This window comes from Primulina tabacum, chromosome 5, assembly GCF_025594145.1.
Source record: "Primulina tabacum isolate GXHZ01 chromosome 5, ASM2559414v2, whole genome shotgun sequence".
Lineage (NCBI taxonomy): Eukaryota > Viridiplantae > Streptophyta > Magnoliopsida > Lamiales > Gesneriaceae > Primulina > Primulina tabacum.
In genome coordinates, this window is record NC_134554.1 from 6,932,384 (window position 1) to 6,957,309 (window position 24,926).

The 24,926-nt window shown below is 33.6% G+C and overlaps 1 pseudogene; it reads left to right on the forward strand.

Annotated features, from left to right (window-relative positions):
- The first annotated feature begins 7,463 nt into the window (after nucleotides 1-7,463).
- LOC142546021 (conserved oligomeric Golgi complex subunit 3-like) lies at nucleotides 7,464-24,832 on the forward strand (annotated as a pseudogene).
- Nucleotides 24,833-24,926: the final 94 nt, after the last annotated feature.

Here is a 24,926-nt window from a genome sequence, read left to right on the forward strand (position 1 = left end):
TTTATGTGTTTAATTAATAATCACTAATTATTGGATTTGACTGGAAATAATTTAGGATTAAAGGTTCTGAACATCGAAGTTCGTAGATAAAAATTATCACTTTAAATATTTGGTTTCCATTGTTTACATTTAAATATTTTTAGTGCATAGGTAACTAATTCTGTCTAGGTACTAATTTAATTTTACAATTTTTTTTAAGGATTTAATTTACAAATTTTAATCAACTACAATCTTTTTTATTTTAGAAAAATCAAACCATTCATTTCATTTTAAAAAAAATGTAGCGATTATCAATTTATCAAAAGTTATAATATATGATAATCACGTAATTCTAATATTTTTAAACCGTACAACAACTCAAGTATCACTTGTCTACCACTCTTCTAACATTCGACGATTATTGCAAAATCCTACAATCAACATCTTAATAATTACTCTTCTTGTAATTTATAAGAATTGAACATGTGACATTGACTCTTATACTAATTGTTTGATCAAGTGCTTATTACTTTACGAAAATATAAAGTCCGTGGTAACAACATAATATAATATTTTAAAATCGTAGAGTAGCGCAAGTATTATATATATATGATTCTCACTTTCCTAATAGTAAGAGTTGTTGCACCCGACAAATATTAAAGCAATAAATAATACATAACAAAAATTAAATAATTTGAAAACATAAAAATATTCAATCCAATTAAATAAAAAAATAAACAGAAACTATTTCTTTTAATAATGCATGTTTTCCATAAAATTCAATATATAGGAATATATTCCTAATATAGAAAACGTGTACTCCAATTATGTATTTGATTAATTAAATAAAAACAAAAAACCTATTTAAAAAAATATACTTATTTTATATGAATATTTATTACATAGGAAAATAAACTTTAAATATACACAACACATAATCTAGTGTATTAATCTCCCGTTGAGAAAGAGTATACATTGATATTATTAGAACAAAATATTTGTTGTTTTACAAAAAGTATAATTAATAGTAATTGTGTAACTTATATTTTAAATTGTATACCAGTTCGTGAATCATACGTCGACCGACAATCTAAACGTGACGCTTGAGCTGTTGTAAAGATTAGAGATATACATTTATCAACAATTAAAATTTTTCGTAAAACACAAGACACCCGTTCCTACAATTGATATAAGAGTCAAAGTCACGTGTTTGATTCTCATTGATTGCAATGAGTGCAATTATTGAAAAAAATATTGTTGCAGCGCAATAATCGTTCCTGTTATGATAGCAATAGAAACGTTATATTTTATATGATATATAATTTAAAATATTAGAATTACACAATTATATACCCCTATCATAGTTTTTGATAAAACGACAAACACTCGATCATAAAATTATTGCAACCCCATCCTCGGTCTACTTTTCAATTTTGAGTTGTCTTCCAATCTCAATTTCTTATATTTTATACTTTAAATTTTTTATATTACGAGCTTGATCGATCATAAATTTTCCGTCCTAATTCATAAAAAATTATGATTAAAAAGAGTGTCGGTGTGAACATATTTATAAGTTAAATAGACACAATTTATCTCTCAATCCACCAACTTTTAGTCCATAAATAAAAAAAAGTTCCACTTGCTTAATTAACCCAATGAAGCTTTCATTTTCCAATCAAGGACATTATCTACAATAAGGGACCATTTTTATTATTATATAATGTCGGGCCACAAAATAAAAATGGAAAAGGTCCCCGAAAATTAAACTATTATTTAATTTGATAGTGTCTCCTACTCTACTAGATTTTAGACTGGCGTATTCAATGGATCCATAATTCAAATCCACATAGAAGCAGGCATATGGTCATATTTTGTGGGGGGTCAACCATGAAAAACTATTACTTTTTATTGTTAATATTGATAGGGTTGACTCGTATCACAGATAAAGATTTGTGAGACCGTTTTACAAGAGACATATCCTTCAATTTATAGATTTCGCGATTTTAAATCTATTTAATTTGATGAATTATTTTTAAAGGATTCAATATAAATTAAGAAATATGTAGGATGCTAACTTTAAAAATCTCACCGATTTCTAGAGATTAAAAAGCTCACACGTTGCTTTAATTTGTACCTAACTCATTATATTTTTGAAAATTTATTTCAATGTAAACAGTTCGAAATATGATATTTACTAATATAATTATCTTAGATTATAGAAGAAGATAATTTAAGAAAGATCATGGAAAATTTGTGATGAATGGTTGCAATAATTACTCGTAGATCATATCCCATTTACATTTTTAAAAAGTGGTTGTTTCTGTTAATATAATCAAAAAGTATCAAGATTAGTTAATATATACACATATTAATGTATAATGTCGTATACATAAAAAAAGAAATAACTATTAAAAATTATATTCAGCTTCGTATTTGAATTTAGTTATTAAATTACTTGTAAATCAGGTTTGAATGATTGTTTCAAAGTTTAATTTTATGTAAATCGGGAATAAGTTATGCGTATGTCTATGTTATAACTACAAAATAGCCATCAAATATAATAATATGATAACAAATTATATGCCTATATATATACTGATATTGAAAGATGATATGTTTGATAGGGCATTATGTCAGTTTGGATGTAAATAAAGAATCGGTTCGAGTCACAAAACCAATAATTCCGTGAGTAGTTCTTTTGTGAGACGGTCTCATGAATCTCTATCTGTGAGACAGATCAATCCTACCGATATTCACAATAAAAAGTAATACTCTCAGCATAAAAATTAAAACTTTTTCATAGATGACTCAAATAAGAGATATGTCTCACAAAATACGACCAATGAGACCGTCCTACACAAATGTTTGCTTATTTTCGTAAAAATATGAATCAACATTAATCGCATAGTTCAGACAAAATACAACGAGTCTTTTTCAGACAATATAGCGAATTCTCGAATAAATCATTTTGTGACATTTGGAAGAAGCTGACATAAAAAGAGAGACCCGAAACAACGAGAGAGTGGTTGAGAACATAAAATAAGCTCAATCAACATTAAATAAAAATGCCTCAAAGTATTCGAATCACCGTTGATGCCTGATCTTTCAAGCATATAAGCAAAGCATTCATATGTTTTCTCACGCTTCACCACTATATCAGCTCAGTTGAGAGCACCTTCGAGCATAATTTTAAGCATCGGAAACTATGATTTTAGTTTTTCGTGTTTGTTTCTCTATGATTTTGATCATTTATGATGTCGAATTTCAGTTTTATTTAATCTATTATCATTAATCTTTTTTTTTTTTTCCTATTTTAGTTATTTTTTGACATAACGCTAACATGAACCCAACGTGACGCAAAATTGAAAAATATATAAACGATGCTGGAATTTGACTTTTGTAAGTGATCAAAGACAAACACCCCCGTTCATTTCTAATCAAAAATCACCCCTCGTTCAGAATGCAATATTCTCATAATCTCGGGGTCATATGAGTTAATATCGTGCTTCATAAATTTAATTTTTTCGAATTATCTGAATCTGTGTATAATTATACATATTTTTAAAACGAACAATATAAGAAATAATAGCTTTCTAAATTTTCTCATGTTTCTAATAAATTATAAACGTCATTTAAATTTAATTGTCTTATACAATCATTTATCATGTATCAAAATATTTTCTAAATTTTATAATCAAATACTTTTTTTTAGTTTAACAATTACTTCAAATTTTCATTCGAGGTAATTTGAAAGGCCACCCAAAAGTCACAATACACTCCCAAATAGAAAGAATGCACTATTTATATTTTCATATATATAAAGACAAAATAAAGTTTATTTATTCCATAAAATATTATATTTACTTAAAAACATATAAATATATATATATATATATATAAACACACACATATATTTAAATTTTATAATATCATTGATTATTTAAAATGAGTAGGTCTCTTGTGAGACGGTCTCACGAATCTTTATATGTGAGACGGGTCAATCCTACCGATATTCACAATAAAAAGTCATATTCTTAACATAAAAGTAATATTTTTTAATGGATGACTCAAATAAGAGACCCGTCTCACAAAATACAATCCTTGAGATTGTCTCACACAAGTTTTTTCCATTTAAAAATTATATCATCTCACATCTACTATATTTGAAATCCTGTTTTTTTAACTTTTAAAATTTTTAAAAAATAGTAAAATTACAAAAACAATTCGTTCAAAAATCCTTATATAAAAAAATACCTGCAATTAATTTGTATGGAGCTGACTGTTTATTTTTCTTACAAAAAACAAAAAATATTTTTTTTTAAAAAATATTATAGTTGTTACTAAATTACTCTTGGTAAAAATGAATTTGAAAATAAATAAAATATAAAAATCAATATGTTTTAAAATCAGAGACCCGTCTCACAAAATACAATCCTTGAGATTGTCTCACACAAGTTTTTTCCATTTAAAAATTATATCATCTCACATCTACTATATTTGAAATCCTGTTTTTTTAACTTTTAAAATTTTTAAAAAATAGTAAAATTACAAAAACAATTCGTTCAAAAATCCTTATATAAAAAAATACCTGCAATTAATTTGTATGGAGCTGACTGTTTATTTTTCTTACAAAAAACAAAAAATATTTTTTTTTTTAAAATATTATAGTTGTTACTAAATTACTCTTGGTAAAAATGAATTTGAAAATAAATAAAATATAAAAATCAATATGTTTTAAAATCAGCTAACTAGTCTTTATAGTCAGCCCAAATACCTTATAACAAATCTTTCGAAAGAATCTTTAACATTACATGATAATGAGTCGGGTCTAAATTCCAACTTGTATAAATCTGGCCCCGTATTAAACTCATTTTGGTGGGACGGGTTTAAATGGTTCAGTCGATGCTACCGAAAGGGGCACCGCCCCCTTCCTGTTATTTTTTGTCACGTGTTAATTAATTTTTTTTTTATTTTAAAAAAAAACTCAACTATGGTTCAGTTTTTCAAATTTTGCTTCTCTCTCTCAGCCGTGGTTTTTTCATTTTGAAAATTTCAAAACCTCTCTCTTCCAGTTTTCTCTCTCAAAACCTCTTTCAAAAACCTCGGAGTCCACCGTTCTCTTTTACAGCACGAAAACGAGCAAGATGAGGCTTTTCCTTACAACTGTACATTTGTTTTTATATAACTGAGATATTTGTGTTTGTTTCAAGAAATGTGGGATTTGTTTCTTGTTATTTCTGTGAAATTGAAGATAATGGCTCGAAAATTTTCATTTCTCCGAAATTGTATGTTAAAGATATAAGGTAAACCGAGAAACTCATTGAAAATGTGGAAGCCAACTCTCAAGTCTAGACTCTGCCGTATTTGCTGGGCCTCAAATCAAACCCATTGGTGGTAACATCATGGCTCATGCCACTACGACAAAGTTCATGCATTTTTTTTAATGAATTTTGTGACCCCCTTGGTTGTTTAAGTATCAGGCTTTGTGCTTACGTACAGACTAGCTTTACGGAAAGGACGAGCCGAGGAGCGTATCTGCAAAGTCACGAGTTCTCCGTGTCTGGTTGAAGCTGAAGCAAGATTTCAGATATCTCCAGAGGGTATTATTGACGTATAAAATTGATAACTATAATATCCTATCATTTTCTGTAAAATTTTCTTGTTTTTTTTTAGATTTTCCTTCTCTTTGATCTTGAATGTATCTTACTTGTGATGTAATGGATCTTTGGTATTAAAGAGTTCCGATATCAAAGCTTCTCTTCAAATATTGTAGCAAGGTTAACTTCGTAGCATTTGGTATTAGACTATTAGTCTGTCACGAAAATAATCATAATAATGTCTTGTGTTTCTCAGTATTTTTGAGAATTTTGAGAAGTTTTTGGCCTTGTTTGGTTTCCAACTATCTCCTAATTATTTTATTCTCTCTTTTTAAAGTAGATTTTCAAATGGTTTTAACTCTCTATTGATTTTTTTGCAGTTTGAAATTATATTTAGTATATATTCAAAAATATTATATTTATTATTATGTTATAATTAATTGAATCTATCGTATTTGTGTTAGACTGATGTGATACTATAAATGAAGTTGAAATAACTTTGTTTTTGAATGTTCCAATTTGAACGGAACACTAAAAATTATGTTGAGTTCGGTTTCTCAAATCTAACAGAAGACATTAAAAATAATCTTTCGAAAAATGGTTAAATATTCTGAGAACATACTGAGAAACAATTAGTTGTGCTAAAAGCTTGTATATGCTGAAACTTATCTGCTTAGCTTTTCTAAACAATCAGATTTGTCAGAAACTTGTAGTATATGCTGAAACGGGTATCTGCCGGAAGCTTGGATATGCTGAAAAGGATCTGGCTACTCCTTGTTGGCACTCCCAAAACTGATATGCTTAGCTTCCAAAACTAATTTGCTCTTCCAAAGTTGTTTTTACTCTTCTTGAAACTTGATTTATCTTTAGAATTTTCAACGGAAGCTTCAATCCTTAAACCACTCCACAAATCATTAAGATCGAAATCATTATCTATAAATTGTATATCTGGTTGTATATATTTGTAACACAATAATAAGTTTTATTATCATCAAAATCAGAAATATATTTGTAACATAATAACAAGTTTTATTATTATCAAAATCAAAATTATTTGGGTTTCCCGGAACTTAACAATTTTAAATTTTCAAAATAATTTTTTTTAAATTCACACATAATATGTGCAAATATAATTATGAAAAATCTTCTCTTGATGTGATTTGTAATCCAATAAACCCTTTTTCTAGCGAAATGTTTTTTCCCCTTCACACAATTAGCCTTTAAAAACTCATTCCACGCAAAATAATCGGCCACTGATTTCTAAGATTTTTTTTTTTTTTTGGAAACGCATTGATTCCTAAGATTTTAAGGGCATGAGAAGTCCATGGCAACTAGAGTCTTGCTATAGGTTGGTTCAATTATAAAAATTTAAACTATTAAAACATAAATTTAGTTATTATTTGAAACGAATCATAAAAATTCAAGTCATATAATTTGTTAGAAAAGCATACAAAAAATTATAGCTATTAGTCAAGACGTAACTTTATTTCTTTATATTTGTCGTATCACACCGTATACATACTTGGATGCTAATGGGTCCGGATATTAAGTCACGAGTCCAGAGATGTTCGTATCTGTTTGCTAATATTATCTCATACGCTTTAGAGACCAATCTTACAATTTATTTACCGTCGGGTCTCTCCCCACAATATTATATATTAATATCTAACCTCACTTTTATACAGCTCACCTAACCAACTAAATCAAGCGATACAACGTAAATAGTTTTATGAACTTACTTTTCGAATTTAATAATTTTGGCATTTAATCAATTCCAAAATAACCGCAATATTGATTTTATGGACACTACCTGAGAAAGCAGTTTATTTTTATATATTTCATGGCTCAAATTTAAAATGTGAGAAATAATTGGATTAATTTCTTGCACAAATCCAGAAAATGGCTTCCACTGCTATTTGATTCTCTCCAATTCTTCGACCGAGAGATCCCTCGACATTTCGGATCGGAATCTGAGCTAGTACGACCGCCGCCGAAGGTGGGGATTCAGGCGGAGCACTTTTTGTTAATTTCCAGTTATTTGATTAGCGAAAGGGGGAATGGTGGCGATTACGGCTTCCACGGGATCGTCGAAAAGCGGCGTGCCGAAATCTGGCGCGATTTCTAAGGACTACAACTTCGCCTCCACCTGGGAACAGGTTCTCAACTTTATATTTTTCATCTATTCAATTGCTGCGATCAAATTTATGGGCTTGATTACTTTTTTCTAAGCTATTCTTTTTGATAGATCTGGCACTTATACTTACCATACTATTTCTTGTTTTTACTGATGCTCATCGATCTAGTATTAGTTGGATCTTAAATTGCTGATTTGGAAAAAAAAGAAGAAGTAAAAATGTTTATTTTTGGCCTTCTGGAATCAATTGCACTCGACTGCTCTAGTTTAGATGGCATTACTGACCTTCATTTCTTCTTTTTCCGCCATTGAAATTTTGCCTGTTTTGTTTACCGGGGGTGCATATTTATATGGTATCTAATATTGTTGTTAAATTTAATTTTTGCAGAATGCTCCGTTGACGGAGCAACAGCAGGCAGCAATTGTTGCTCTCTCCCATGTAGTTGCTGAAGGTCCTTTCCCCCCCCAATTTGGTTGGTCTTCTTCCATTTTAAATTTGAGCCATGATATTCCTTTTTGCAGCCTATTAATCTGAGACTTAGCATTCTTTTAATTTGTTTCCCCTTTTATTTTTTATAAGAAGGCACAGGAGCAAGTGGCTAGGCAGGAGAATGGTCTATCTATTTCGGCAAAGCACAATGCTGCAGAAGATTCAGGGGTCATAGAGACTGTCCTAATGAGTACAAATGAGGTGAATTCACTCATCACGGCTTTTGGTGATGTTTGCCAAATAAACTTTTACATTTGTTAAATTGCTTGATTGGTGATATGGCATAGGATGATGTCGAAATACGGATATTATGAAGAGACTTGTATGGTGGTGTACTCTTTCACCTCTTAGTAGTTTTTATCTATTCACACTGATGATGATTGTGTAATTCATCTTGTATAAAATTCTGAAAATGTTTGTCGTATTGCCTCAAGATAAATTTAGGGAAATGACTGTTGAAGGGTTATGAAAGACTGGATTTCTGTCTCGTTTTCTCTCGTGAAAAAGCATGTGTTTTAGGTTGATGCATATCAGTGAAATTTTGTCATCTTTCTGGAGCAATTTTCACGATGTAACAATCTTATTTGTACTTGTGAACTTTCCTTGCGTCTTAGATTAGAAAAATCTGCATGTTATCTTGGTTGTTTCTTTAAAAAATTCTATCACCTTAGTTTGTGTGTCTACTTTGTGTGCATAAAAAATATTCATATCTAAAGCATGTAGCTACTTACCTTGTATGACTCTGGGAAATGTCAAATGCATGTGACCATAACCCTGAAATAAGAGACCGATCCCATGATTTGAAACCATGACTTCCATGGAAGATTATTGTAGAAATATTGTTTTCTGTCACCTACTATATTTAATGTTGATCTGAAATCGAACACATTATTACTCTCGCAAGAGCGAGTGATGGACATTTGAAGTTGTGAAAAATGAGGCAATGTAATCCTTTCACATAGTTTCTTCTGCGCTGCTAAAGAAATTGTGATTGTGCTGTTCAATAAATTGGACTCATACCTCAAACATGAATTTCCGAGTCTCCATTTGTTGATTTTTTTTCTGTTAGTTTTTCTTTTTTGGACATATCTACAAATTACAGTGGTTTTACTCTTATGATATACTTTATTTGTTACAGTTCTACAAGTGGTTTGCTGATCTCGAAGCAGCCATGAAATCCAATGTTAGTTTTATAGCTTAATATTGACTTTGCTTGATGACTATTTTTTTATATCATTGTGTTATTTTCCTTATTTTTCTTGTTCCAGACGGAGGAGAAATATCAGCATTACGTGCGGACATTAACTGAACGAATACAAACATGTGATAACATACTCCTTCAGGCAAGATATTGCTCTTTGTTTATTGTTGTCGTGTTCAGATATTGTTAAATATCTACCTTCGGTTACTTGCTTTCGTTATCAAATAAGTTAATGCTGAGCAGACTTGCTCCAGGTGGATGAAACTCTTGAATTGTTTAATGAACTCCAACTGCAGCACCAGGCAGTAGCAAAGAAAACGAAGACTCTGCATGATGCATGTGATCGACTGGTATATTATGGTTCCAATGGTGTGTGGTAGTGTACTTAAAATTTGAGGCAAAAGTACCGCTGATAAAAATTTCCTTCTGAAAATTCGATCAAAATTAGTGAAGTAGTTCATTTGCGCTCTTCTATGTTTGCCTTAATCATCATAAATCCATCTATACTAAATCAAGATGTTGATCATCAATTTCTATAATAACATCTGGAAAATTAATGTCCCACAAAAGATTAGGATTTTCTCATGGATCGTGGTATTGGGTAAGTTTTTTTTTAATGAAAGTATTTTTCATTAAAATGGGTAAAAAGTTTGAGATACAAATACATTGGGCGTACCCAGGGGCTTTCACAAGCCGAATTCAAAGATAATCATAAATTACAATGACAATGATACAACAATACAATTCACTATGAAAATAAAAAAAACTAGTGCGGCACACACGCAATCTGAATGGCCTCCGGTATGCAACGGTAGGTGTGTATCTTAATCTTTGTGACTATCTCTTGGAATCCGAATTTTTCTTTTTCAAACATTACCCTATTGCGCATATTCCACACATGATAAACCGTTGCCGCGAGGGCTGTGATCCTCATACGTGCTAAGGTAGACGTACCTCTGTAATGTGTTCTAAAAGCTCGAAGGATTGTATTTGGAGATGCCATTATTTTCTTCATATCAAGCCAATGACGAACACTCTCCCAAATGACTTTTGTAGCACCACATTCGAAGAACAAGTGGGCTACCGATTCATCATGTATCTCGCACAACACACATTTCCGATCACTAATGTAGTCTAGCCTGTCTCGGGTCATGAGTTTTCGGTGAGCAAATAACCAAAGTATGAACCGATGTTTAGGCATCAGGAAGGATTTAGACAGTATAGGTTTCCATGGCCAGTTGGTTTCCTTTCCCACAAAGAACTGGTAAGCACGATCAAGACCGTCCTTTTTACCAAACCAACTCATTAAGCACGAAATAGCAGCATCAGCCGAACCAGTTCTTGTAATCAATTCATCTCTAATATCAAGAATTTGCTTGATGAGTGGTGACTCATCCTTGCGCCACTTCCATTCCCATACTTCCTCCAAAACAACTATATATGTGAGTAACCCACCTAATCCATAAGCTCTCATTTCCCACATGAATTTTCCACAAAGTCTTCGTAATAAGCGCACGATTCCAAGCCTTCAGATTCTTTAGACCAAGCCCTCCTTCCGATAACGGTTTGCACAGTGTGTTCCAAGCAATAGGAGGATGTTTTGTTGGCCACACAAATTTGCGGTAGATGGAGTGAATCGAGTCAATAACGCAATTCGGAACCGGAAGGATAGATAACCAAAAACATTCAACCCCTTGAATTACAGAGCGAATCAATTCAAGTTTTCCCGCATACGAGAGTGAATGTCTAGGCCACGAACTAACCTTCATCGCAATAGCATCCACCAGCTTACTGTAATCTGATGCACAAAGTCTCCTCGCAGCAAGTGGAATACCCAGGTATCTAAATGGTAGGCTACCAGGGCTAAAACCAGTAATGTCCACAATTTCCTGCCTCACCGATTCATCAATGCTACCCATGTAAATGCTAGATTTCAATGGATTGATTCTTAAGCCTGCCATATCTCCGAAAGTATTTAAGCACTGCATAATCATTGAAACGCTACGAGTATCACCATATGAAAGCAGAAGTAGGTCATCCGCATAAGCCAAGTGTGTGATTCGTAGATTCACACATTTCGGATGAAACCCAAACTCCGAAGATCTAGACATCAGTTTTAGTTCTCTAGATAGTACCTCAAGACATAGGGAGAACAAGATCGGTGATAAAGGGTCCCCTTGGCGCAGCCCACGTTTACCCTCAAAATGCCCGTTAATTGCAATGGAGAATGACACCGAGGTAACACACTCCATGATCCAATCAATAAGTCTTGCCGGAAAGTTAAAGACAGTGAGTACCTCTTTTAGGAAATCCCAGTCCACAGTGTCGTAAGCCTTTTGAATATCCACTTTGAGCATACATCTCGGTGAGCCCCTTTTCCTCGCATATTTCCTTAGCAATTCTTGTGCCAGGTGAATATTATCAACGATAGAACGACCTTTGATGAAAGCTGCTTGCGCCCCATCCACCAACCCTGCCACTGGCTTTCTCAATCTGTTCACCAAAATTTTAGAGATTAGCTTATAAAAGACTGTGCAACAAGATATAGGGCGATACTCATGCACTGTCGATGCCGAAGGGGTTTTTGGCACAAGAGAAATGACCGTATGGTTCCATTGTTTGAGCAATCTTCCTGAAGAAAAGAACTCTCTAACAGCAGCACATACATCATCCTTAATAATGCCCCACGCACTCTTGAAGAAGAATGCTCCAAAACCATCGGGTCCTGGCGCCTTGTCATTATCAATATCATGCAAAACATCCTCAATCTCCTTGATTGTCACCATAGCTGTTAGATCGGTCCAAGCCTCATTCTGAATGCACGATCCCTGTGAGATTGCATCCTGTTGTATACCGATTCTGTCAACTTTGCACCCCAATAACTCCACATAATAATCAACAAACCGACGAGCTATTTCCTCTGTGTCATTAGTCGATCCACCCTCGTCTTTCTTTATGCTCATGATTGCACACTTCTTTATGTTCCTCTTAATCAAGTTGTGGAAAAATTTTGTACATCTGTCACCTTGTCTCATAAAGTCTATCTTTGTTTTTTGCGCAATGAACAACCTTTCCGCTTCTAATAACATCTCGGTTTTCCTCCTCATGACCTTATGATCATCATTCATTACACCCGAGCTTAACATGTCCATTTGCATTTTCTCAAGCTTTTGTTTCGCTGCCTGTGCTCTAACCGATATGTTGCTGAAAATGTTTCGATTGAGGTGGGTAAGTGGTTTCTTCAATGCATTGAATAGCTGTTTCAATCTGTATTGTGCTGTTCCATACCCATGAAATCTCCAATTCCTTCGTACAGTATGCAGGAATTCATCACTAAGGGTCCACATATTGAGAAATTTGAAATGCTTTGTTGTTGTTTTACGTTGTTCTATGATAGAAGCGATGCAAAGAGAGTGGTCGGAAATCATGAGGAGAATCAAGATCATTCATGAAGAGAATCAAGATCATTTACTTCTACATTGTTCCTTTGCCAGAGGTATTTGGTTGAAAGTGCTAAAAGAACTGGGAATTCAATGGGCTATCCCGAGGCAAGCTAAAGGCCTTTTTCATGTCAATTCAGGGTGCCCGTTCGCGAAAAAATTCAGAAATTTCTGGTCTATGATAATTCATTGCATCTTTTGGTCCATTTGGTTGGAAAGAAATTTTTCAAGATGTGTCGGAGTCTATCGATCAAGTATGGGAGAAAATTAAATTTAGGGTCGCATCTTGGCCGACCAACTTGGTTCAATTCAATCATTTAAGTGTTTCAGATTTGGTTAGGGATTGGAAGTTTGTATGGTTTGAGTATTGTATATTTATCTCATTGACGTGTTCCTTATGTTAGTAGCCTTGTAACTTTGGTGCGGAATACTCATCCGCACATAATATGTAAGCTTTGAATATTCTAATAAAATTAGTTTCCTATAAAAAAAAAGATGTTGATCATAATTGGGATAATTTACAGATATGAAACAAGTTAGGTAATATTAGGTTAAGACTTTATAATTCAGTAAATTTTCTCACCTGGTTCATTTGTTATTCTTCTTGCAGTTAATGGAGAAGCAAAAGTTAATTGAATTTTCTGAATCACTTCGTGTTAAGCTCCACTACTTCGATGAACTGGAGAATGTAAGGTTTGGTTGAAATTACTTGGAGAATCACTTTACTAATTTATCGTATAGATAAGCAATCATTTAGAGATCTTCGTTGGAACTTATTTCCACCTTCCAAACTGTACTTCATTCAAGTTTAATCTTTTTACATATGACTATTGTTTTTGTACTTGTTACTTATTTGTCTTTTAAATTGTAGAAGTATATCAAATTTTGTGCTAAATATCAAAATATTTGATGAAAGTTCATTAATAACTTGTATTAAATTGATTAGAGATGACAAATTCATCCGAACCTTTCGGAGAATACAATATCCGACCTGAATGGAGGAGGGTATTATGAGGATTTTGTACCCGGTTAAATAAATGAATAATCGGATATGGAGATGAAGGCTGGTCTTAAAGAATCCAATCCATACCCGACCTGAATACCCGATTAAATTAATATGTGTGTGTGTGTGTGATCTTTAGGCTACTATGTTAATTCTAATATATTTTATTCAATGATATTAGTTGGATAAAATGGAGAAAATTATTAATATAGAGACGATGTTATTTTTTTAGGATAATGATTGTAAGATAAATTATTTCTAATATTTTGTTATTTTTTCTATAATATTTAATTTTTTAATTTTTATATTTAATTTTTTCCTTATTGTTCTCAACAATTTAGTAAATATCCAGCGTATTCGAAATAATTCAAGTTTTAGAAAATTCAATTATAAGTGATAATAAGATATTTGAGTATGATATGAATATCCAATCCTCCGACGAGTATGAGGATGATGATGAAATTTAATAACCGGTGGGGATGAAATGAGGATGTTGATGAATATAATAAATAGAGATGGAGACGGAGGATATGAAATCCTGCCAAAACTCGACCAATTGTCGTCCCTAAAATCGATGCTTATACATAACAGGGGGATTTAGTATTGTTTTATTCTAGAATTTTGCATTAATCCGTCTACTGTATAATTCTTTTATTTGGACAATTGATGTCCAATGCAGTTATTTAACAAAACCAGGCATTATCCTATCCTGATCTATCCAGATGTTAAAGTGACATATTTTGCATGAAAAAACTTGCTAAATTCTTATTTCCCTGCTTGAAGTTTTTGGTAAGAATAACATGTAAAAATTTGAGAAGACGCAAGCCCTCCATCCATCTATATTTTTCCTGCTCGCCAAAATTTAACCAAAAGAATGAAACATAGTAAATGAATGATCCTTTATATAATTTAACTTTTCATTTTTCCGCTCACATACATATATTGTACATAACATTAATTATGAATTTTTATGGCTTCATACAAGCTGATCTGAACAAAGAATCCTTCACTCGTCAAACATTACTCATATGGCACTTGTTGGAAAATACATTTTAAAATCTTCACATATATTAATGAAAAATACATGAAAATTAAGATAAAGTTAGATTGCCTACACAAGTTAGGTTTCTTTAGTCTATAAATTTGGAATTTGTGTTTTTGTAATATTTTCACGATTCTCTATGTGCCTTTATTTGCAGGTCGCCACTAGCTTTAAAGAATCCTTCACTCGTCAAACATGACTCATATGGCACTTGTTGGAAAATACATTTTAAAATCTTCACATATATTAATGAAAAATACATGAAAATTAAGATAAAGTTAGATTGCCTACACAAGTTAGGTTTCTTTAGTCTATAAATTTGGAATTTGTGTTTTTGTAATATTTTCACTGATTCTCTATGTGCCTTTATTTGCAGGTCGCCACTAGCTTTTATTCTCCAAGCATGAATGTCACGCATGAAAATTTCCTCCCTCTGCTCAAAAGGCTTGACGAGTGCATATCGTAAGTGATATCATACAAAGCCATCTTGAGCGAATTCACTGAACCGTAAGATTACTAGCATATCATATGCAATTAGGATGCCTCTCGAGTCTCGTCAAGTCAATAACCCGTGTACTATGTGGTGCTTATCTTGTATGAACATTATTCATTTCATGATTCTGAAAATGTTGATTAATGTATGAAATGTGGGATTCCAGCTATACCCAGGCATTATTATGTTGGTGAATTTATAATTAACCAACATTTTCAAGATATTTGCAATTTTAATATTATAAATGTCTTTACTGTGTGTAGATATGTTGAGAACAACCCACAGTACGCTGAGTGCAATGTGTACTTGGTCAAGTTCAGACAACTTCAGGTATTTACACTCTATGGTGGCGGTTCATATAAAGCAGTCTTGCTGACAGAAATTTTAGTTTTCGGCTCGTTGACTTATTTCTTGCCTAGGTTTTATATGACTGTATTTTAATTATGGGGCAGTCTTGAGCTTTAGGAATGGTTCGTTCTCGAGTTCTCTCAGTTCTCAAGAATACCTCATCTCAGGTTTATCTGCTTTTTTTGGTTTTTGTTTTATACATTGAATTTTGTGTTTGTTTGTACAGAAAAATAGTTACATCTATCAAAATTTTTTGTTTCCTTTCTCTAGGTACAGGCAGCAATTAGAAGCAATGCTGGCAACAAAGCAACAGTTTCGGAGGGTGTAGAAGCTTCTGTTATTTATGTCCGGTTCAAGGCAGCAGCAAATGAGGTAATAATAGTTTCCATCGTACTTGGTTGTTATGACTCCAATCTTCTGCCTGAATAAAACTTAATAGGGGAGATGATTAACTGAGAAACTGAAACTATGGTGCATGCAATTACTGTTTATTGAGTGGTTATTTTGAAAAAGGTTACATTTTGCAGCTTAAGCCAGTGTTGGAGGTAATTGAAAGCAGAAAAGTCAGAAAGGAATATGGCCAGATACTCACAGAATGCCACAAACTTTACTGTGAGCAGAGGCTTCTGTTGGTGAGTAAATCTGCCTCCTCAATCCCACCCCTTACCACCAGAAGAAAAATAAAATGAGAGGGAAAAGAAAAAGTAAACCCCCCACTCTCAATTACAGAGTGAATTCCTTTCTTCAATCCTGTCTACATGTCGCCTCAAGTTGATAATCCTTTTATTTTGTTCATCTGTTCCTGTAATCTCTAATTTTATTCTGCTCTTACTTGCCCTTTGACTTTACCTTTTCTAGGTGAAAGGCATAGTACAGCAACGCATTTCTGAATTTGCCAAGAAAGAAGCCTTGCCTTCATTGACTAGATCTGGATGTGCATACTTAATGCAGGTTGTCTTGATATAATTTTTTCATTGGTTTAAGATTATGTTCTAATTTAGTTAAGTTGGACGGTGAAGGTTGGTCTGAAATAGGAAAATCTAAGTTATCTTTCTTTTTTTGGTGTCAGCACCTTTTTATTTCTCAAAGCACAAGCATTTATCATGTTATACTCATGCTCATGTTATTCTAGGGGCTTGATATTTCTGTGTTAAGAAAATGATGGACTATCAGATAATGAAAGTGTATCAAGCACTTTGGTAAATGTACTCATGGACTTGTTGGACATAGTTTGATGCCGATAACAATTTTCATGATTATCAGAACTCTCGCGTTTCTCTCTCCCAAGACATGGTCATGATGTAATGTGGGGCTAGCTTGGTTGTTTGTATCATTAGACATGCTAGATTGAATACATTTTGTGTGGGAAAAAAATCCTCACTGCATTTCATTTTTTTTAAGGCTGAAATCTGAGATTCAAAGTATTACCGTGATTGATGGCATCATTTTATCATTTATCCGAACTTTTGGCATTTGTTATATAATTATTATCTGTAACTTACATAAAAATATTCAATTGTAAAAAACTGGAATTTCTGCAATAGAAAATGCACAATAATTCCAGACTAACTCAGGAAAAATGAGAAATTCGTTTACTGTTTCTCTTTTATCATGATTTTTTTCCTTACCTGTGGTCCTTGTTTCTTTTTTAAACTGGTCTTTGTTTCTTTTTGAATGCCCAAGCTTGTTAATGATGTTTTGTATATGCAATAGAATCTTGTGCAACTTGCACCACTTAACTGGTAACTTTTTCTGTAAAATGCTTTTACCAACGTTGATTGGACATTTAGCTACATCAAACTTTGCTTGCATTTCGTTTATTGGCTGTGTCTGACACATGTTTGATATATGCCATTTGCGATGGACCGGCTGTTCTATGATTAAATGTTGGCGAAATTCTTTGTAGATAACAGCCTGACAACAGCTAACTCATCCGTTGATAGTGTGGTCATAGTTGTCAACCTTTGCACTACGGGGCGCTACGCTCGATTGACAAATATGAGTGCGGTCAAATATAGGAAGATCACTCCATTTTGCTCCCATGCAGAAGATATATCTTTAGTTTGGTGTTAAGCTTTAGATGATGATGATACTATCAAGTAGTGATAATTTGCATGACAGATATACAACTATTATGTGTTGTCGCCCTCTATTTGGAGGTATTATATTTCATAAATATCAGGAATGGAAAAATATGACGGTGGATAATATTTTTCATGTTTACTAGATCTGTGTATGCTTGTTTTTGTCTTGTTACTGAAGATGAGATTGCTCGACAAAGATTATATAGATGACTGAATTTGCGGTTGTGCCAGTTTGATTATCAAATTTTTGTTTTCCAGGCGTGTCAGCTTGAGCATCAACTCTTTGAAAATTTCTTCCCTTCATCTGCTGTGGATGTTTCTAGTTTGGCTCCTCTAATTGATCCACTGTGAGTCATTAGAACCTAATAATTTATGCACCAATGAACCTGTTCATCCTCCACTTTTTATATGGTCCATAAGTTACATTAAAGAGTTCTTTTTGTACTAAAAAGATCTACAAAATATTCTCTTCCTTGGTGCATAAGCTAGTACTCATAAATGTTGTTGGAATAGTTTTTGGCACCTGATTGAATGAAGTGTTGTCATTCATGCTCCTTGTTAGGGAGAGTAGAACGTCTCTAATGACAAAAGGTTGGATTCAATGCCTCAACTTCGTCAGATCAAGAATAATCAATTCAATATACTTGGTTCAGAAGCCTTTTTCTTGTCATCCTCATTGTAGATGAGAAGCTTGAAGAGAATTTGGGATAGCTTTGAAAAATGTGGAGAAATAAATAAATGCATTTAAATATGCCACATGACACCAAATTAAGATTAGTCACGCAGATAGGGGGGGGGGGGGGGGGGGGGGGGGTTTGTAGGGGGGAGAGTGAGTTAAATGTGCCTGGCCTGCAGGATCTTCTATCTCTAAAGTGGAAAATCCGGATTTGAGATCTACTTCATTGATTATATAAGCACAAAAATGGAATTTATTTACTGAATGAACTCCAAAATAGTTCAATAGTTTTCTCCAGGTCTTTGTTGGGTATTTAATAATATTCCATTTCTGGGTAGAAATAAATCTCTGTGCATGATTTATAAAATTGTCTAAGCATGTGCTGGAAGGTATGCAATTCATCGGTTTTAAACTAAACTATTTATGCCTTTTAATAATATCCAACTGTTGTTTATTTTTGACCTCTTTGGATATTATTTTCTATGTGACAAGTTGAGGAGGAAGCATCGTCTACTATTTTCTCTCTCATCCCATCCACATAAGTATGAATAATGTAGCAAATAACCTTGTTGTCTAGATTTCTCTTCTATATCTGCATATTAATTATTAAAAACTTTGTTCTATTGCTCACATGTTTTGGGAGGCCAAAGTTGATGCCCCTTCTCGTTTGAAAATACATTTTTATTTGTCAGCAGAAGAAGATTTAAGTTCAATATACGAAAGAAGTGACTAGTTTTTTATTCGGTCATTCTTTGCATCAAAAAATTTAACATCAAACAGCTGCCTTTGTTCTAATGTTTGATTGTGCATTAGAAGTCATGTTTTTTCATTATCCCAGATGCTGCAGGTTAAGACCACTTGGTTAAATTCGCTTCTAAATATCTAATCACGCTAGTTCCTCAGCTTCATTTTCAATTTCAATGGCCTTCATGTTACCCATTTTTATGCAGGTGTACTTACTTATATGACACATTGCGCCCTAAACTCATTCATGAAGCAAATTTTGATATACTATGCGAACTTGTTTATATCCTGAAAGTTGAAGTCCTTGGGGAACAGATTAGACGACGAGGTGAGTCGTTAGTGGGATTACGTCCAACGTTGGAGAGGATCTTGGCGGATGTTCACGAGCGGTTAACTTTCCGTGCTCGCACCTACATTCGCGATGAGGTGATTGTTCCATCCCACATTACTTGTTATCATCTATTGGGATACCTTTTTCAATAATTATCATCATCTTTGGTTGTTTTATACACTACTATTATGGTTTTTACTGTGTCTTTCAAGTGATGGATTTCAAAGTTGAGGGACTTGTCTATCTCAGTTCCATGAGCATCTTAAGTTGCGGGACTGTTGTCTAGCTCAAATCCAGAAGCATCTTGGTGATCGTAAAACTTGTTATGAAAATAAAGTTTGATCTACTGTCATAAATTATTCGAGAGTATGCTTTGGTAAACAGTGACATCAACTAGAACGTACCTATATGGTGGGAATTGGCTACACGTAGCATCTAACATGTGTCACACACTAAAACGCTTCTGACACCTGACGTGTTTTCAGTTTTTTCAATATGGCTTCAATGTGTTGAGAGTTTAAACAATTAAAACAGCTGAGACTCGGTGTTGGACGTAATACCTCAATGTATATTTATTCTTCTACCTGTTCCTCAGTTGTCAAGATTTCTGATGTTGATGATTGAGTTGCATTTATAGTTACTTGATATACACTCCTAACATCCGAGAAAACAACCAAATTTTGTAACTGGTACATCTGTTTTTGCTCCAGATTGCGAATTATCTTCCTACAGATGAAGATCTAAACTACCCGCTAAGCTGGAGCAATCAACTGAGACAAAGTTGGAAACATCATCAGTAAGTCCTCTTGCTTTTCACGGCATGCATGAGGATGTTTTTATCTTGTTTAGATTTACTTTTTCCCCCTTCTAGTTAGTATTCAGCGTCGGATGTAGTGCCATTTCCAAGTATATTGTCTTTTAAGATTGTTGAAAGTAGTCCGAGTTGTCTGATATGGGATTCCTACATTATTTCATTTTGACGTATAAATTAAGCAGGAGATAAACTTCTAGTTTCTTTTCTGTACATGTGGGATGTGATGATGCACTGCTGTATTTCTTCTATGATTATTGTTCCAACTCAAATTCAAGCGTTAATTTATTTTTCTCTCATGTACAATTGCAGAGTGATCAAAACCTAGATGTTTCCAGAACATGGTACCCTCCACTGGAGAGAACTATATCCTGTTTGTCCAAGCTGTGTCGCTGCCTAGAGTCAGCTGTTTTCACTGATTTGGCACAGGTATTCTACAACTTGTCTTATCTTCACCAAGGACAGACATGAATATTCCTGCACGCTCACTTCTTTGTTTCTTTTTATCAGGAAGCCGTTAAAGGTTGCTCTTCATCCATCCAGGTGAGTACATAAATGTTCTTGTTTATTTGATATTGGGAAGTCTACTTGTTCCTTTGAGGATTGGCCTTGGTTAAAAAAATAACTCATCTCCTAAATATGAAAGTTCTTAAGCAAGTTTTCATTTCCAGTTCCAGATATTTGATCTCACTTCTCACCTCTGAATTCTATTTTCTTGATCTTGATCTTGATCTAGATCTAGATCTAAGCTAATTGTTGTGTTTTTTTTCATGATGGTACCCACACTTCCAGTTCATATAGTTTTTTGGATGGTAAAAATTAGTCATTTATTTTTACAGAAAGCTAGCAAACTAATTGCGAAAAGATCGTCAACAATGGACGCGCAACTATTCCTAATAAAGCATCTTCTTATTCTCAGAGAGAGGGTAACATATTTTCTTTAGTTATTAATGACTTCATTGATCCCCGTTTTTTTGTTACTTAGATCAAGTCTTGATTTTCTAGATTGCACCGTTTATCGAATTTTCAGTTACTCACAAGGAGCTTGATTTCTCTCATTTGCTGGTAAGTGATTTTCCTTGAAAGCTAATGTTTTCTCTTTTAAGTTTCAGATGTGTTTTTTTTAGGAAAAATGCACATGATTAAAATCTTACGTGCAGTAGAAAAGGGATATTTAGGGCTTCATTTCGTGTATCTAATGGTTGCTTTTATGTGGACAATGTATTTGATAATGCACCTATTGACCTCTACGATATGATTGGTCTGTCTCATTAACTATCCTGTGTACAGTCAAGTTTGTTCTTTCTTTAATGGTGTTTTACTTTTGCACTTATTCATAATCACTGGGTTATTAACTGAGCGACATGGGAACAATCTTGCGATCCTGATGGGGATCAATCCCATGAAACTAATTTTTCAAGCATGATGAAAAAGCCCCTTGCATGGTTTTGCTAAGTGAACTTCAGAACTGAAAGGTGAAATGTATCATACCTTTTAGTTATGGAATAAAAATCGTGGCTTATTGGAACACTTACGCTCTGTTTGTTCGGCCATTTGAGCTGACTTCATGCTAAAGCCCATCATATATTTGTTTTTATCAACTTCCTAATTCAATTTCCCCAAGTTTCGTAATGAATTTTCTCTCTCACAAGTACAGAATTACTAAAAAACTCCTAAATAATATTCAACGTCCAAACTAAAATATAAGTTTTAAAATATCACTCTCTCAATAATCAGACCAAATACTCTATGAAATAGTAAGTGTCCGATGAACTTCAAACTTATTTGCGTGACACATCATCAAACATTATTTCAGGAAACTACTAGGTACAAAAAAATTGTTGAAAATTAGTGTGCCTAGCGCACCACACCTTGAGTGATATGTAGCATATTGAGAAGTGGGATAATTTTACACATCAGTGTAGTTTGGTATCTGGTGACTACTTGACCAAGCTTATCTGGGATAAATTGTTTAAAAAATAGGCAGCAGCCTTCATTATAAAAAAATGGGCGATTCTATGGCTTAAATTGTGAGCTTAAAGGATGAATATATGAGCCATATGATGTGTTTAATTGCTAGAAATATTGTATGGCAATTTCTTACATCAGAATACCTGGTTTGGCAATTTCAAACACTTGGTGGTTCTCCTGTGAACTCCAGTCATATGAACTTTTAAATGACATAACTTCACAAACCATTCCAGAAAAAGTAACCTCGAAGTTTCCCTTCTTTCCTGATAAGTCAGTTAACCTTGATATTGTGTGTCTGGGGGAAGTTACAACCATTTCAAGTGGATGTTGACATTTATTATGCAATCCGATAGACTTACCGAGCAGTCTTGCACATACGCTCTGAATTGAATATTTTGAGGTCACAGAGATGCTTCATATCTGTTGATTGTTGACCATGATAATCATTTTCTTTACTTTTGCACAAACCAGGAGCATTTGAGACGGATTCTTAGAGGTCAGGCCTCGCTATTTGATTGGTCAAGGTCCACTTCATTGGCGAGAACTCTTTCTCCACGAGTTTTGGAAAGTCAAATTGATGCCAAGAAGGTACCTTGCTGGCGCTCAGTCTTTAAGTGGGACTTGATGTTTGTTTATTTTCATTTCAACCTTTCGATTCAGTGTAGGAATTTTGTGTTTACTTGTATCTGTAGGTCACTCACTTATTATTCCAAATGGCTCCTTTTTTGTTTTTCTCAATTATGATCTGAATTAAAAATTGGTTTGCCTTGTATTTTGTATTATCTTTTTGTTTTTAGTGTGTGCCAAAAATCTTTGCCATTAAGAAATGGGGAGCATTGGGAATGTTTATAATTATAATCATCATCTCCTGCCTTTAGAAAGGTCAGTTGATGCTTTGAGAAATTTATACTTCATAGGTTCATAAACTGCAAGTATTGCCCTGTTCACGATACAAATACTTTCGATGTTCAGTTAATTTTCTTCCGAACTTTTCATGTGCAAATTCTATTATATTTCCCTAAATTATTAGGATCTGAAGTTCAATTTTAATAATTTCATTCTGTTTGTTGGTAATAACCTCTTTACGTGCAGGATTTGGAGAAAACCCTCAAAGCCACTTGTGAGGAGTTCATTATGTCGGTCACTAAGCTAGTTGTGGATCCTATGTTATCTTTCGTCACCAAGGTTTGACATATTCGATGTTGTAATCTATAAGTTAACGTAGCAAGCAAGTTTTTATACATTAGTCTAGCATGGGGAAAATATTTCATTGGTTCATTTCTTAACGACGACAGTGGAAGGCATGTTCTGGGGTATGGCTAGCTTATGTGCTACAGTTAACTAACAAAAGGGAAGAATAAAACTCATCAGCGGGAAATAGTGCCTACAAGTTTGGGACCGTGCTGTACGAGGCCCCAATTGGACAGCAGCAATTCATGTGTTCGGCTGCAAATTTGGGAAAACAGCTGGGTATTGACCAGAGTGGTAGAAAGTGTGTAGTCGTTAATTTATGTGATATGGAAATAGTCTCTAACAACAAATGGTTCTTCTGTGAAGGTTACTGCTGTTAAAGTTGCAATATCCTCTGGCAGTCAAAATCAGAAGGTGGAGTCTGCCATCAATAGGCCACTTAAAGATCAAGCTTTCGCAACTCCAGAAAAGGTTGCTGAACTTGTTCAAAAGGTATACTCTGGAATTTCGTGTTTCCCTAGTCGGTGTAATTTCCATCGGGTTCAAGCTGTTGAATTACTTACTTTGTTAATATATTGTCCTCTGATAACCAACTAACAATTGGACGTGCAACAGGTGAGTGCTGCTATCCAACAAGAGTTGCCAGGGGTGATGAGTAAAATGAAGCTTTATCTCCAGAATCCTTCGACCCGTGCAATACTTTTCAGACCAATAAAGTAGGATTTCTTCTCCCTTGCATGTTTTTACCATCCTGATGTTTGTCGTTTGGATTTCCATTCTCTGATGACTATTTTCAGCTCGGGGCAGTTATTCAACCTTTTTGTATTACAAGGTTTTTGACTAATAATCTAGTACAAAGTATACAAATCACATGTATACTGATTATATTTTTTTTTCATAATACAAATTAACTCTCTTGTTTATCAACTGTTTTAATGCGATAATCAACTAAATGTGCAGGACCAACATTGTTGAGGCGCATGTTCAATTACAGTCTCTGCTTGAATCAGAGTATTCAACCGATGACATGCATACAGTGAATATGGTTTCGGTACGAGAGTTGCAATCTCAACTTGATAGTCTCTTGTGACGCAGTTCGAAGGTTTTAAGATGTCGTGTTTTTGATTCATCTGAGGTCATATTTTCAAGATTAAAGAAATTAAGAAACAGGATTTACTCATTATTTATTGTGTAAACTTTAACACGGCGAACATGTAGATACAAAGCGAGAGAGAGAGAGGTCTTAGAACTTGTCATTATGTCCAATTGGATATAAATATAGTACAGTTTTTTCAAACTAATGAACTCAGGTAAGGGCGATCTTTTAGGCATGCGTGGTTTGATTGTCTAATGAATCTGCAGCGTGATACACTGAAATAAAAAGGAGTTAC